This window comes from Arvicanthis niloticus, chromosome 10, assembly GCF_011762505.2.
Source record: "Arvicanthis niloticus isolate mArvNil1 chromosome 10, mArvNil1.pat.X, whole genome shotgun sequence".
Taxonomy (NCBI): Eukaryota; Metazoa; Chordata; class Mammalia; order Rodentia; family Muridae; genus Arvicanthis; species Arvicanthis niloticus.
The window spans coordinates 70609224-70624579 of record NC_047667.1 but is presented as its reverse complement, the minus strand read 5'-3'; the positions used below and the strand labels follow the sequence as shown (position 1 = coordinate 70624579).

At 34.3% G+C, this 15356-nt stretch overlaps 1 protein-coding gene across 2 annotated transcripts in view; it reads left to right on the top strand.

Moving 5' to 3' along the window:
- Cdh7 (cadherin 7) overlaps positions 1 to 15356 on the top strand; it is a 145179-nt gene that overhangs the window by 38177 nt on the left and 91646 nt on the right. The window lies entirely within an intron of this gene.

Here is a 15356-nt window from a genome sequence, read left to right as displayed (position 1 = left end):
TCCCTTTTAAGTTCAGAATTCTGCTTAGCGTGTTAGGGTACTACCCTTCATCCTAAAAATCTTGAGATATTTTCTCTACAGAATAAGAAATATGAGCAATTTGAGGAAACATATCTAAAGCTCTTTTGATGGTAAGTGGAATAGCATTAATAGTAGGTAAAGTAATGTTACCACACCTCAGTCTGTAGATAGAATTCAAGAATTAGGTAAGATATTTTGCCAATGATGGTAATGGTAAAGGTTTTAAGACATGTCACTCAGAATAATTTCATTGGAAACAAGAAAAATAAGATAATCTTATGTGAAAAATGTAAGCAGTATCCACAGTCAACAAAATGTTAGCATTTATCAAAGCTATTACTTTGAAAAAACATATAATGATCACTGTTTCATGCTATTTGCTTCTTCTCGAGTTTTACTTTAAGTCAATGAAAAGCCTGAATACTTGCAACATGGAATCTGATTGATTTATTTACAAGAAAACCCTAGGCATTGTAATGTAGGTTTGTGAAGGTGAGGCATAAGGGAATCTATAGAAAAACAGAGAAAAAAAATCCAAGTAGGAAGTGAGATACAGGAATCAAGAATCACAGCATATTACATTAATTTACAAGTTGCATCATTTTACCACATTTTACTTTCCATAAAAGTAGTGATTATTGCATCAATTGCCATGGTAATATGTTATTTTATGGTATATTTCTCCCTTTAACTTTAGTCACAAACTATCTTGCTTATTAATGCAAAAGAAATCACAGAGCTTACATACTGACTACCAATCTAATCTTTGGAATGCAAATTTAAAAAAATGTCTGAAGGCTATAATTATTCTGTTTTAGTAAGAGGCATAGGAAAATCATGTAGAAATATATGCCATGGGCACTACATTACAGAGGCCAAGTAAAGACTGGTAAATTCTATACATTTTTTTTCCTGCCTCATATATAAAGTTATAATACAATGCCTAGCCTATAGTACTACTTTGTCAGAAAAAAATACCTTCTTTCCAGATTATTTACATAAGATTATCCTTCTCTATTCATTTGAATGAAATAGACATGAAACCACATACAAGAAGAGCATATGAAGGCTGAATTTATCAGTTAAGTTTAAAGTTATAACAGTAATGGAAAAATTGCTTTTACAGAAGAAGTGAGATTTGGTCAATTGTTCAGGACATTTTTTCATCATAATTTGTTTACATTTACTGAAGAGAAATCAAGAAAGAATAGATCTGTGGTAAAGGAAAACTGGAAAGAGTAAAGAGAAGGGCACCTGCTGTATCAGTGGTTTGAAAACAAATCCAAACAAATGTGCAAACCACAGCAGCAACAAAACCGAGACAACCTCATTTTCTGAGTAACGAAGCTCAGTGTCCACCAGTTCAGTGTTTACTCGTAGTTTATATTTGGCATATGTACATATGTCATGAAGATATAGTTCCCCTCTCATTATTTTGAATCATCTGCAATTATAAATGAAACTTTTTTTTTGCTTTTTTTCCATAGCAGAATATATTTTAATAAATGGAAAGAGCATTTACAATAATAATGTAAATATCTGTCCCAAATCATGCCCTCTAGAGACAATATTGTATATTAGTGTTTTTTAATAGTAGGTCAATGCCAGGATTTGTTATCCCCACAGTTCTACAAGACCTTCTGGATAGCTTAAGTTGATATAGTGTGAAAGAGATGTCTATTATAACATCTGCATTTGAATACTTTGTCCCCAGGTGGCGATACTGTTTGAGGTGGCTAAAGATATTTGGCCTTGTTGGAGGAGGTAGGTGGACCTTGGGAGTTTAAGACTCATTCAAGTTTGAGATTGTGATCTCTGCTTTAATCTTATGGATTTAAAGTGTGTGCCTTCAGCTTCCTGTTTCTGGCATCATACCCCTGCTTTGATATCGTGAACTTTTATTCCTCTGAAACTATAACCCAAATAAATCCTTGTTTTATTAGTTGGCTTGGCCATAGTGTTTTTTTTTTTTTTTTTTTTTTTTTTTTCTGCAACAGGAAAATAACTAAGACAACATCTGAATCTTAAAGCCATAATGTGACTGGATGAAGTACAGAGAAAATCTATATTGTACATCTCAGATGAAAGTGCAAATGGCTTTTCTTAGACATTTAAGTGATTTTAAATGGAATTGTGTATTAGATCTTATATAAATTACAAGTTTTCTTCCTAATATGCCATTGTTAATACATGTTCTTGCTCTTAGAGTTGTCTTTGTAGGTCGCATATTGCATTGTCATGCCCTTTAAGGCTATTTTGTATGTGTTCTTTACATAGGGTTTTAAATCAAAAGATATTTCTTTTGTTGAATTATCTTGACCAAATTGCAATTTGCTACACTTAAGCACACATTAGTCATCAATGCAAGTGATCAGAAATTAAGGCCTTTTCCTTTTCTTTCATCTCATTGCTAAGTAAGCCTTGTAGGGTAAAATTTTATAAAAGTGTGGGATGAAATGTTACATAAATCTGTCTATGACAAGTTTTAAAGATAGAAGATTTTGAGTATGTTTTCAAAAATCCCAGTTTTACCTGTTGGTAGAGCTATATAGTTCTACATTTTAAACTAAGCAAAATGGTACACCTAAACGTTATCCTTGTTCTTTGCAGGGTCTGAAATCAACAATGCTCATGGATTGGAAACTGAATACTTACTGACCACACACATGACATGAGATTGTGTCTTAGGCTTGTCCAATTTTAGATAACATTAGGACAGCAGACATTCAGCCACTTAGCACTTTTCACATTTCTTGTTGGATAATACAATTATAAATTTATCCAAGCTTTTCCGAATTTTTGGAGTGATTGTTGCCATGTTGCTGAAATGTTTTATTTAGTCCTCTTGAATCCAATTTCTGTTGAATTCTGATTAATAGAATCAAGTTCTTATGGGTGATGCACATAAGGAAAGAAAGAACAAAGTATCCTGCACTGAAATTATATATATATATATATATATATATATATATATATATATATATATATCAATCTCATTGGGAAAAATCAGCATATAAAATACAATGTTTTTTTTTTTTTTTTTTTTAGATATTTTATTTACACTTCAGATGGCATCCCCTTTCCTCATTCCCCTCCCCCATTCCCCTTAGGAAACTCCTATCCCATGCCCCCTTTTCCTTTTTGCATTTATACATTTTTTAAAAATAATGTTAATCATAGGCTTTATAAGTTTGGAATTGTTCAATCAGAGGTGTAACCCACTGACCAACCTAGATATAACAACTATCTTTGACTGGTGGAGATACTTGAACATCTGGCTCCCTGGCTCCCCCCTCTTTCTCTCTTTCATCACCTAGCTTCTCCTCTCTTTCTTCTTCTCCTCTTCTTACTCCTTTTCTTCCTCTCAGTACTCCTCCTACCTTAGCTCCTCCTACACATCCCCCTTCCTGTTAAAATGAAACTTTTCTCTCAAAATACAATTAGAGCATAATTATGCCAATTTGTACCAGTGAGGTACAGGATAGTCCTAATACCCAGTCCATCCTTTTGTTGACTAACCAGCTCCTCTGTCATCTATTCTAACTAAAACATTTAGTTCTGAACCTGGTTTTAGGATGAATGTCAGCTGACGACCATCCACTCAAATCTTTTCTCTTAAGGTCAATAGCTATATGTTTTCAACCCCATCAGAAATCCAGAATGACTGAGTTAACTATAATTGTGGGAAGCACAAATCATAGTTTCTAAAACTTAGCCAATTTATAGAGACCTCTGAACACCTGGACACTCGCTCTACTTCAAAACGTTGGAGCATCTGTTCTTCTGCCTTCTGGCCCAGGATCATCTGACAGACCTTAGTGCTGCAGAATTATTAAGGGCTGATTACTCTGTATAGGCAGATATAATCAGTCGACTATTCTGCAAGTGTGTCCTTTTCTGGACAGTAATTTGTCTGTAGAAGGAAAGTGGCAATTCTTGCCTAGTGGCTGTCTCACCACAACTGGAGTAACTCCAAGGATGCTCAATTTCTTCTTAGAATTCAATATAGGAAGCTGTCCGGAACAGACAGGTCTCTAATGAAAATGAACATTAATACTGAAATGTTTGTCATGTCAATTCTAAGGATTTCTGATGTTTTGAAAACCAGCTATCCATGTAAGGTAATCTGGACTGTTGCCTGTTAACTCCACTCAGCTATCTCTAAATAAAACATAGAGAACACCCTTATAATAAACTCCAAGTCATGAATTTGCTATAGTCCCTTAACTCACAGGCTGACCATCTCAAATCAGTTAAAAAAGTTAAAGAAGGACTGGGTCTAAGCTTTGTATTCCTAAATGTGTTATACTGGTACAATGCCTATGAGAGTAACAATATTAATCTCACTCTTATATCACTAAGAAGCTCATGCCAATGAAAACCTTAAAATTTGTAAACAAAGTAAATTGGTGCCATTTAAGAATTTATATCTTCATCTTGATATTAATTATACAGATTTCTACTAATAGGTTATGGCTATGCAATAAACCCTAGCTAATCCTCTCTATTCTGACAAAACCACTACTTTTCTCTAGAGAGATAGCCCAACATTTACCACCTTAGTCCCCAAGCCCAGGGAATAGGGGCGCTGACTCTTCATTAGCTTCTTCAAGCTGATTATGAGCGTTGAGATATTAGAAGAGGAGTGGGGGGGGGTGGGGAAGAGCAAATTGACAATCCTCTGATGCTGTGTCTTCACTGCCTCCAGATGGAATTCCCGGACCTCTACAATGTTCTTAAAATCAAACACTTCATCAGTTGAAAAGCTAAATAAACTTTTGTGAAGATCAGCATGAATCCACCAATAGTGTTATTCATCCCCACTCCTCCAGTTCTCCCCTCCTTGAATTTGCACTGTGATGCAAGGCTGTCTTCTATACCCACCCTCTGCTTCTTGCTGTTACTAGAGGAGTTCTCCAGCTGACATCAGAGTAACTTAACTATGAAAAGACAGAAAAGCAATAGCTTGTCTCTTCAAGGAAACTTAGATAACTTCAGAAAGATTTTCCACCATGCCTTATTCTAATTACTGATTTTGTCTTCTGATGATTTCTAAGTGTCTGATTCTATTTCAATCTCCTTCCCTTTGTTTCTATTTCTTTAGTAAGTTTATCACAATGGTTTGTGAAAACATTTATCCTTAGAACATTAAACACATAATCAAAATGATAGAGATTCAGGCAATGAAAGTCACTATGGCTGCAGACGTGAGAAAGGAGCAGAGCATTCAAAAGAGATTTGGTCACCGTTTTGCTCTGTCTGATATTGCTTACAGGATAAAACATCTTTCATGTCTTCTGCCACCCAAGATAGACTATGGTCATATTAATCCTCATACTGATTATATTTTGGATGAGACAATTACCACTCTCATAGAAGATTCTGCTCTGGGTACTTGGCTTATTTTTCATTTAGGAAGTTTTAGAGTTTATTAAAGCTACTCCAGGGATTAATTCTGAAGTATTCTTTAATTCTTTTTACATTCTTAACACATTATAACCAAAATTCTGTATACATATTTATTTTCCCTTTTGACATCTAGGTAATGAACCTATTTCTTCTGTCTTTCAAAATAAGGTCATCAATATGATACAAGAACATTTTTCTCAAATACCCTGTGTCTTGTTCTTCCTTTTAGGTCAGTGTTTCATATTTTGGATATAGAGTAGTGTGATTCTGACAAATGAAAAAGTCAGGCCCATGGATAAACATTCTTTGCTATTCTTTAGTGGCTTCTCCCTGTAGCTTTACTACTGATGAAGGAATTAGAAAGATTATCAAGCCCATGCAATTTTGCTTTATTTATTGACTAAAAACACCAAAATAAGATCTCACCACTGATATGTGATTCAAAAATCACATTTTAAAGCATGTGTAAAACAGGGGAATCCAATAAACTAATCTAGCATGGGGTATGGTTTCTATCAAGTTTGCTATTCTGCAGCACCTACTTCCTCTATTTCTACTTTGATCTACACATTTCTTATCAAATTGTGTCATTTGGAGTTCTACAGTTGTTATCAGAAAGACAAATGACATATGTGAGGTCCTGTGTAGAGAATAGGTGATTTTCATCAGTCACTGTGAGAATCAATGTACAGACTAGCTTGAGAGGCTTGGCAGGAGATGGATTTGAAACATGGAGTTACCTGTGGATGAAATGCATGGTTGGAATAAGTGTATGAGAATCAAAAAGAAAGAAGTGGGGTTCAGCAATGGACATAGTTGAACAAGCTGACCAGGACTGGGTGATTTTATGGTGGCTAATTGTTGTGAATAGTTATGGAAGAGTAAAGACTTATACAAATAATTTACTAAACTCTAATTAATAAGCTTGATTACTGAACATGCCCACTGACTGCATTCCTCTGGAACTTTCTTTAGTTCTTTCTATCTTCTACCTTCGAGTACAATATTTATTCATAAGAAAGCAGTCATAGTTGTCCTTTTACAACCACTAGCAATATTAGTTCATACTGGACACAGGTTAATCCTCCTATTTAAAGAGAAGCGATTTAAGTATTTTTCTCTTTATATTATAAAAGTGCCCCCAATCATATTCTAAAATTATATTTCAATTACATCATCTATTGTTTCAATTATTCACTCATAAGGGAAGACAGCACAATTCAGAATTTTTCAGGAAGTGTATTGCAGGGCAATGTCCTCTAAAATGTGTGTGAGTGGTTTTTCAAAAATGCTAGGTGAACATCTGATGGGTGACCTGTGCTTGCCCTTTCTCCATTGTTGCCAAATGCTTTAGATGAAGTTGGGACAAGGAAAAAAGTGCCAGATTGTTACTGACCTGAAGCATTAAAAAGGCTTTTCAAGTAGAATCCTGCTCACTGGCCCTGTGATTGGTGAGGAAGGACCAATTTTATAATAGGTGGTAGAATTTCTTACTCCCCCTTTTGCTTCTTAATAACACAGAGTACATGGATTCTTAGTAATACATATGACTTCCTAATAATCTTGAAAGATGCTATAAGATGAATTACTTATATTAAAAATCAATGCCTTTGTTTTATTTCTTATTTTTGTGAAGTAGACTTTATGGCACATAGTACTATAACAATTGATAAGCAATTTTCCCCCATTTCTTCCTTTCTGCTTCTTAGGTAGAGAGATTCAGGCTTCAGACAATACTTGTTTAACTCAACTCCTAAACTACATGGAGTTTAACAGCAAAAAGAAAAGTTTTCTCCGAAATAAAACAGATTTGATCTTTCAAGAATTTGCTTTTAATTGCTTCTAGCTTACTCTCGGAGCTGATAACTCACTGATGAAGGTGCAGTCTTCTTGGGGAGCTGTAAACCAGATAATGTTAAGTGTTCATGCTTGTATTAAATGAGGGTGATTCCTCTGCTCCAGTTTTCATCAGGAAAAAATAGGCTCTGGGAAGATTTCTCGAGTGATGCTAATGTTTTAGATCTGGCTGAGAAACCAGTAAGAGACACAATGAAATTGTGAAGTTCTCATTGGGGACTTAATGCAGTTGTGTGAGGCAGGCTACTTTCTGTCTGAGTTCCCTTCTTTCTCCTCCTGAAAAAACTGTAGATATGACTACATCTCTGGATAAACACATTATAGGCCCTGATGTCCACACTAGTCAAACAAAAGCAAGATCATTTTCTCTAAGGAACAAAGACAATTCTATTGTTCCATTGTTGAATGTTTATAAACATGGATAGGCAACTTTGCTTTAAAGTACTACATCCACAGGCATGTATTTCTGTGTTTTTAAGAAACAAAAGACATTATTATATTTTACCTGTTTTTCAACTTTCAAGTCTGAGTGATCATTTATAACATGGTTCTATAATATAAATCAACTGAAAATTAAGGATCATGAATATAAAACAATAAAGATCAAACTGGAGTCAAAATCCACACCTATAGTGACTTGTACTGAACTTGAAGTAGCACCATTCCCTTAAGTAAATGAACAAAGATTCCAGTTTGAACATAGATCACAAGTGGATTACTGAGAACTCATTCACATTGTCTATACATTATGAGTAACTTTATATTTTTATTTATTGTTGTTGAAAAATGAAATGAGGATATCTTCTCAGCTTTGTCATTGCCTATGCATTTCCTGAATCACATTGCTGCTCCATGCTTCACTATGCATGGTAATTAATAACTCAAGTTCTTAAACCACACATCTTAATCAAAGACGCTTCAAAAGTAAATTGTGTTCCATTATCCTCGACCACATGATAATTATAAATTAGGAGTACTTCAACCAGAAAGAAATGACTCACACACTTGTTTCCTTTTTCAATATTTCTTCAAAAGCTCGAAAATTACAAGGTGTCTTCTGACAAATGTAAAATATTTATTAAAAATCATAATGAGAAAAGAAAATCTGTATGTAATAAGTACATCTCAGAAGCTTCATTTCTGTCAACTACTGTTTAAATCTATCTATACCAAAGATATTAACATTTTTAAAATGTAGTAATAGTACATATTATTAATAAAATTAATAAAGTATCTTGAATGCCTTGAAACAATCAGAAATACACTATTGTAAATACTAAAGTCAGTAATCTATGAGCATAAATCAAATAATTAACATTCTTTTTATGTGGAACTCTTAATATTTAATATTAATCATTAAAATTATAGAAGAATATATACTTTCTTTTTGATGAAGACTTCATTGTAGCTCGCATATTAATCTCCATCATCCATATTTTTCTGAGTGTTATACTTTGAAGTGTGCACAATCATCTTCAGATAAACAGAATTTACTTGTTTTGTCCCAACATCACTATCCCATTTTACTATACACAAATTCAATAGACTTATAAGATTATATTTAGTAGTTTATTTTCATTTTTTTTTTAATTGGGAAACTTACAAGACAAAAGCCACTCATGTAGAGTTACTGTAATTGCTAGTACTCCCATAAATGAAAGAGTGTGACCAGATGAGTCTATAATTTAATGTTACTTTGAGTATCAAAAATGTCATGAAATATATCAATTTCTCCATACTTTTACTATGTTTAGATTTGTATTATAAATGATATAAAATATAATATGAGGATATAAAGAAGCACAATCCTAATGGTAAACTTATTTATCTTTATATTCATGATATTTGAAACAGTATTTATAAATGCTCAGTAAACTACCATTATATACCTCTTATTTTTAACATAAAATTGTTTTGATTGTTTCAGAAATTTGCATAATACAATCCAATAACACCCACTTCCCAGTCTTACTAGTCCCCCTCAACATTGTGAGCCCCCCAAATAAGAGAGAAAAAGAGAACAATCCAAACCAACCAAACAAACAAAAAACCCAAAAGTTCTAAATTACGTTTCTCAGTTAGCATAATCAAATTCTCAGTGTCCAGACACATAAAGCAAACTAAATTCTTCCCATCTCCACCACAGACCTGTTTCAAATGTTAAAAGCTAGGCTCACAAATAAATATATAAGTTCATGCCTCTTTATCTCAGCTTTATACAGGCTGAGGTAAAGGGTTATCAATAAAGAGAGGCTTTTAAGTAAAATCACAAGTACTCAGTTTAAAAAGATTATAGAAGACAGCAAAGTTGACTTATATTAACATCTCTTCAATCTCAGTTTTCTTTGAGGAATGTTTATCATTTGCAGTTGATATTTTAGTGAAACTAGTTAACATGGTCTGGTAATGTTTATCAGGGCTATTTCATTAAAAGATACATAAAAAAATTGTTAGATCAGGTTCATAATCCTAACTTGCAAAATAAATGGTAAATAATGAGATGGAAGAAAGACAGAAAATATATTATCAAAAGATATACAAAACATTCAAAAGTTTTAAGCTCCGTTTGACTTGATTTGCATTTCCTATTGTCATTAAGACTTCATATAACAGAGAATTAAACAATACTGACCTTTCCTTCAGTCTCTGCTCCACAGTTTTTTTTTTTTTTTTTTTTTTTTTGTATTTGCTCCCATGAGTATTTTGTTCCTCTTTCTAAGAAGAACCAAACATCCACACTTAAGTCTTTGTTCCTCTTGAAATTCATGTGGTCTGTGAATTGTATCTTGGGTATTCCAAGAATTTTGGCTAATATCCACTTATCAGTGAGTGTATACCATGTGTGTTCTTTTGTGATTGGGTTACTTTACTCAGGATGATATTTTCTAGTCCCATCCATTTGCTTAAGAACTTCATGAAGTATTGTTTTTAATAGCTGACTAGTACTCTATTGTATCCATTTCTGTATCCATTCTTCTGTTGAAGGATATCTGGGCTCTTAGCAACTTCTGACTATTATAAATAAGGCTGCTATGAAAATAATACAGCATGTGTCTTTGTTATGTGTTGGAGCATCTTCTGGGTATATCACCATGAGTGGTATAGCTGTGTCCTCAGGTAATACTATGTCCAATTTTCTGAGGAACTGCCAGACTGATTTCCAGAGTGGTTGTACCAATTTGCAATCCCACCAACAATGGAGGAGAGTTCCTCTTTCTCCACATCCTTGCCAACATCTGCTGTCACCTGAGATTTTGCTCTTAGCCATTCTGACTGGTATGAGGTAGAATCTCAGGATTGTTTTGATTTGCATTTCCCTGATGTTGAAGATGTCTTCTGGTGCTTTTAGTCAGTTGATATTTCTCAGTTGAAAATTCCTTGTTTAGTTCTACACCCTATTATTAAATAGGGTTATTTGATTCTTTGGTGTCTAATTTCTTGTGTTCTTTGTATATATTGGATATTAGCCCTCTATTGGATGTAGGATTGGTAAAAATCTTTTCTCAATCTGTTGGTTGATGTTTTGTCCTATTGACAATGTCCTTCACCTTACAGAAGCTTTGAAATTTTTTTGAATCCTATTTGTCTATTGTTGAACTGACAGCATATAACCCTTTAGTGTTCTGTTCAAGGAATTTTTCTCTGTGTTTCTGTGTTCAAGGCTTTCCTCACTTTTTTTTATAATAGCTTCAGTGTATCTGGTTTTATGCAGAGGCTCTTGATCTGCTTTGACTTGAGCTTTATAGAAGGAGATAAGAATTGATTGACTTTCATTCTTGTACATGCTGACTGCAAGTTGAATCTGCACCATTTGTTGAAAATGCTGTCTTGATTCTACTGAATGGTTTTAACTGCTTTGACATAGATCAAGTGACCATTGGTGTGTGGGTTCAGATTTGGGTCTTCAATTCTGTTGCATTCATCTACCTGCCTGTCTCTGTACAAGTACCATAAATTTTTTATCACTATTGATTTGTAATACAGCTTGATGTCAGGGATGATGATTCCCCCAGAAATTCAATTTATTGTTGAGTATAGTTTTAGCTATCCTGATTTTTTGTTACTCCAAATGAATTTACAAATTGCTCTTTCTAACTCTTTGAAAAATTGAGTTGGAATTTTGATGGGGATTGTATTGAATCTTTAGATTGCTTTCAGCAAGATGGCCATTTTTACTATATTAATCCTGCCAAAGCATGAGCATGGGTGATCTTCACGCTCTTCTATACCTGCTATCCGTAGGCTTGCTTTTCTCATTATGTCCTGGACTTTCTGGATAGTTTGGGTTAGGAGTTTTTTGCATTTTGCATTTTCTTTGACTGTTGTGTCAATGTTTTCTATGGTTATTTTCTGCACGTGAGATTCGGTGAGCTTCTATCTCTTGAATTCTGTTGGTGATGCTTGCATTTATGACTCCTGATCTCGTTCCTAGGTTTTCTATCTCCAGGGTTGTCTCCTTTTGTGATTTCTTTATTGTTTCTACTTTCATTTTTACATCCTGGATAGTTTTGTTCAACTTCTTCACCAGTTTGGTTGTATTTTCCTATAATTCTTTAAGGGATTGTTGTGTTTCCTCTCTAAGGGTTTCTTCCTTTTTACCTGTGTTCTGTTTTTCTTTAATGTAGTTTTTAAATGTCTTTCTTAAAGTCCTCTATCTTCTTCATGAGAAGTGATTTTTAATCTGAGTATTGCTTTTCTTGTGTGATATGGTATCTAGAACTTGCTTTGATGGGAGAACTGGGTTCTGATGATGCCAAGTAGCCTTAGTTTCTGTTGCTTATTTTTTCTCACCATCTGGCTGTTTCTGGTGCTTCCTGCCCTTGCTGTCTCTGACTGGAGCCTTTCTCTCTTGTGATTTTGGTTGTGTCAGAACTCCTCATATTCCATCTGTCTCTGTGATCCTGTGACTCTGGGGTCCTGTGATCCTGAGATTCTGGATGTGTCAGAGTTCCTGGAAGTCAAGTTGCCTCTGGAATCCTGAAATCCAGGTGTGAACAAGCTCCCCCAGTCCTGTTGTGTCAGCACTCCTGTGAGTCAAGTTTCCCCTTAGTATTGTGGGTCTTTGATTCTTGGTGTGTTAGAGCACTTGGGAGTCAAGCTTCCTCGGGTTTTATGGGATTGTGTGTGGAACCAGCACACAAGTTTGCTCAGGGCATGGCCTCAAACCAGAAAGAACCAGTGCCACTCTGGGGTGGGTGTTCCTGTGTCTCTGAATCCATGGGATCCCAGTTACTCCTGTTTTGAAGCAGATGTTGTGGCCTACTCACCTGTGATCCTGAGCACTTTAGAGCACCTGGGAACTGAGCTTTCTCTGGGTGTTTTGGGTGAGGAGCCAGTGCTCAAAGCCTGCTCTGGGCACAGGTTCAGACTGGAAGATTAATGAATATTTCTGAAAATGCAAAAAGGAAATGAAGAGAATCAGCAAAGATGCTCTTCCTACAAACTATGAATAGAGCATAAATTCTTCAAATGATATTCTATCAATCAGTCAGTTACAAGTAGAGGGACGGTAGGCAACCTCTTTTAGATGCTGGCTTATTCTGGAATTGTGTCACAATCAATCTTTCTGATCAAGGGTGAGGTGGGATGATATATCAGCAGTAAGTTATGGTCCTAATCATGTTTGGTTCTTGTAATACTAAAACATGCATTTAACAAAAAGGAATTATATAACTAGTACATATCAAAAATTCATATTTAAAAATTAATTGTGACATTATAGAAAGCGATATAACCTATAAATATGTGATAGTATTAGATCAAGGGAAGAATGAATGCATTCATAGCAAGTTAAGTAAAATGTAAAAACTGTTGAAACTTAAAAATATTTACTTGTCACTACCATGTAATATTATAGAACCTAAAAATTAAGAGTAATTCTCTTTAAGAGATACTCAGACAACAGCACATTGCTAAAATAAATATTTTAGTACATGTTTACTATATCTACCCACTACCACTTCCCTCCACTCCACTCCAGCACCCCTCAAAGTACATGTCTCATTTTGGTTTTTGCTATTAATAAACTCTATGTCCAATTAATGCTTTTTAAATGCACATAGATTATAAATGTACAAAACTTTAACATATAAGAAATCTTTTAAATTATAGTAGCTGTTCACAGAGAAAAACACATGTATAAAAATACACAAACACATAAAGAAATCTCTCTCTCTCTCTCTCTCTCTCTCTCTCTGTGTGTGTGTGTGTGTGTGTATGACTATATAGGAATTTGGCAGTTAAGAATGGCTGAATGACATTTGTAAACATGGATTTGTTAACAGTTAAGGGCACATGCCGTTCTTACAGAGGACTCATATTTGGTTCCATGTTCCAATATAAAGTGGTATATAAACGCCTTTATATACATCACCTGGATTTCCAAAGCATGCTTCTATCCTCCACAGGCACTTGCACTTAAATAAATATTTCCACACACACACACACACACATACACACACACACACTCAGACACACATAGAAACATAGCTACTAAATTTTTCTAAAATATTAAGAGTGCAATTTGCTATTTATAATGCAACTTTTTTCTTCTATACTGAGGATTCTTTTTCTCATGGGGAGTAACAACACAAACTTTTCTACCTCCTAAGGTTATGATAGTGCATGAGTCCAGGAGCCCAGCACGTGCTTATGTTCCTCTACAAAAAGGTGACTGCTGTGACTTTCAGAATAGACCTCAAGGCTATGGGAAAGAATTCTGAAAACATGAGTTCAAAAATAGATTTTTTTCTAGACTATTCAAAATATAATTTTGAATATGCAATATGAATTGTTTGAGTGACTTCACAGACCTGAAGTCACAAAACAGCTGTAATAATAAGGCAGCATTTCAGAAAGATACAAAGGTAGGAAGATTCTTGAGTTAAAGATCAGCCTAGGACAGAGTAAGTTTATGCTCAAGTCTGGTCAAAATGGTAATTTCAGTATAGAATCCCACCCAGCTAGTTAATGGTCTATGCTTACAAAGAAAGGTAGATCTCGGATTTCAATTGCTATGTTTAAAATATACTTGGTGTCTTTTTTAAGAATCAAGGAACTAAGGTAATAATATGGTGATTTGTGGGATAAACAAAAAGGAACCTGGGGTAGATGTTCGAATTTATATGCAAATAAAAGACTGTGGTTTGGTCTGAAAGAGAAAACTCTGTTAAACAGAACACATGACTGTCAGCTTCTACCCATGATTGACTTTCATTTTTAAACCTTGTCTTCTAATGGAATCATTTAGAAATCCTAGATAATATAACAGCAATTAGGTTTATGTAAGAGAAAAAATTTTATTGTGTGTATATGTGTGTAATGTGATTATGGTTATTTCGTGCCATGACAAAAGTCTGCAGACTGGAAGACAACTTTGTTGGATCTACTTTGGACAGTTTTATATGATGATCAATGTTAGGTAGCCAGCTTTGCACACTGCAGGCAGTTCCCAAAGGCCCATCTCACTGATGCTCAAATAAGATTAGTTGAAACATGTTTTTATGAGTCACAAAATGAATAAAGTTCTATGTTTATTTTCAAAGGTTCCTCTGTTCAACATTTTGTCCTGACATACAGCAGAGCCAATTTCAGATATGAAATACAAATCAGAAGTGCTACCCTGATGTTGACACTTGGGTTAATCATACAAATCTATTGAATTCTTAGTATTTCAGGAAATCTTGGGTTGAATCCCATTCTCATATTGATTTAAAATCCCTACTTTCCAGAGCAATAATATTTCAGCTTCAAAATGTAAAATACTGAAAAATTAAGAGATTGGACTTTCATCTATGCAAATTAATCAGAAAGAGGACTGTGAATGGGGACAGGCTGGGGAGGTAGGAAATAGAGTTTCTAAGAGAGTGAAGCAAATAGATAAATATATATATGCAAATTAATTACTATCTCAGAACTACATTTACAAATATTCTGCAGAAAATCTCACAGCCTGAAAGTCAAATCATGTATATGCATGAATATGTATTTAATATATATATTTAGGAATGGCATTGAAATATGTTTAGAAATAAAACTGTGTGCAAAAAGAAATAAAATCTACTTGTTCC